Source organism: Pyxicephalus adspersus, chromosome 7, assembly GCF_032062135.1.
Source record: "Pyxicephalus adspersus chromosome 7, UCB_Pads_2.0, whole genome shotgun sequence".
Lineage (NCBI taxonomy): Eukaryota > Metazoa > Chordata > Amphibia > Anura > Pyxicephalidae > Pyxicephalus > Pyxicephalus adspersus.
This window is the reverse complement of record NC_092864.1, coordinates 66,687,367-66,688,940: the sequence shown is the minus strand read 5'-3', so window position 1 is coordinate 66,688,940 and position 1,574 is coordinate 66,687,367. Positions and strand designations below refer to the sequence as shown.

Sequence of the window (1,574 nt, the reverse complement as noted above, 5' to 3'; positions counted from 1 at the left end):
GGGCTGCAGATCTTTCCTCAGGAACCAGGATATGTACTCAAGCTTGGTGACCAGGCTGAGCTCTAATGGCAGTGGATAGATTAAACCCGGCCTTTCCTGCACTGACATGCAGAGGATATGTTCTATTTACTGAAATCATTACAGAACAACCTTCTAGCCACTGGTAATACTGATGTGAGCAAACAAAAAGTGTACTACATATCTACATTGGTCCTTCTCTGTACCTGCTGACAGTAAGTTTAGAGAGGTAAACAGAGGTAAGTGTAAAATACATAACCATATCAGAATGCCGCCTCCTGATGCTTGTGCAGTAGCACACATCTGAACCAGAAGATGAAAGCTTATGATGACCAAGGACAAGGACACATTACAAATGGCAGCTGTGGCTTCTGGCTACACAGCTATGGCCTAAATTATTGTTTGGTGCCATCATGGGCCACACCCACCTGCAGTTGGCAAAAAAAGTTGCCCATAATAACAATGCACCATGTGCCCTACCCTTCCCTCAAAATGCCATGGGAGGGTTCTGAGATTGCACACAGTGTATGAGGCAAACAGGCTGAGTTTAGGGAAGGATAAAACAATGTCCAGAACCTCAGAAGGGTCTAAAGGGAACCCCAAAAAGAGTGGTAGACATCACTTTCTAGCAGGAGGGAAGTCCTAAAGCTTTCCTAGGTACTGCCATGATTCACATGCAGCAGGGACAGCCCTGTCTACTAATTCCCTAGTGGAAGGGGAGCGACTGACTGACCTTCTCATCCTTCACCCAGAAAGGCAAAATGCCAGTCTAATATCGGAGGAGAGAAGGGTAATAACCCTGTGTAACTTCAAGCTCTGACCAACACAGAGTTAACATCAGTATTAGACTTCAGGTTCTGAAAGATGAGCACGTTGTAGTGGGTAGGGAAGGGGTAATGGGGCTGGAAAGCAGATCTGTGACTGCCCTGCATGGGCATTTAACCTACAGTTACCTCCTTGTGACATGCATTTCATCAGCTTCTAGTAGGTTTTCCCATTTTCAGATAAACAACAATAAACACAAATAACAATAATAAAAGGTTTAATTATTATATATATTTACTTAACAGCAAAATATAATATACTGAAATGTTTACAACCTGCCAAATATGTACAAATGTTATTAAATCTAAAATAAATATTTGATTTCCAAAAAGTGCAAAGAGAAGTGCTTGTAAATTTTTTTACTTATTGTGAAATGGTCTGAAATACGTCTTCTACTGAAAAAGTAAAAACAGGAACCTCAACTACAAGAATAAGAAATTGTAGTCTGGTGCTCCATTCTTCAAAAGTTTCAAATGTTCACATTTCATCCTGAAGCTCATTTCAGAAACACAAAGACCTAAAAGAAGAACAGAAAAAAAGTCACAAACTTGATCCACTCTAAAGGCCAAGTACAGCCCATGTTGCAGAGACATTAGACATTTCTAGGTTGTGGCATCAGTGTTAAACAGAGCATCTGCATTAAATGTGGCTCAACATGTTATTGATTATTAAAAGTTTTGTATACTATGGGATTTCATTAATCTATCCAATGACATTTCTTGTTATTTTGG

General features: G+C 40.0%; 1 protein-coding gene across 1 annotated transcript in view; it reads right to left on the bottom strand.

Annotated features, from left to right (window-relative positions):
- Window positions 1-1,043: 1,043 nt before the first annotated feature.
- TBCCD1 (TBCC domain containing 1) overlaps window positions 1,044-1,574 on the bottom strand; it is a gene marked incomplete in the record, with an annotated part of 14,415 nt that continues 13,884 nt past the window's right edge. The window contains 1 exon segment of the mRNA XM_072418832.1: window positions 1,044-1,360.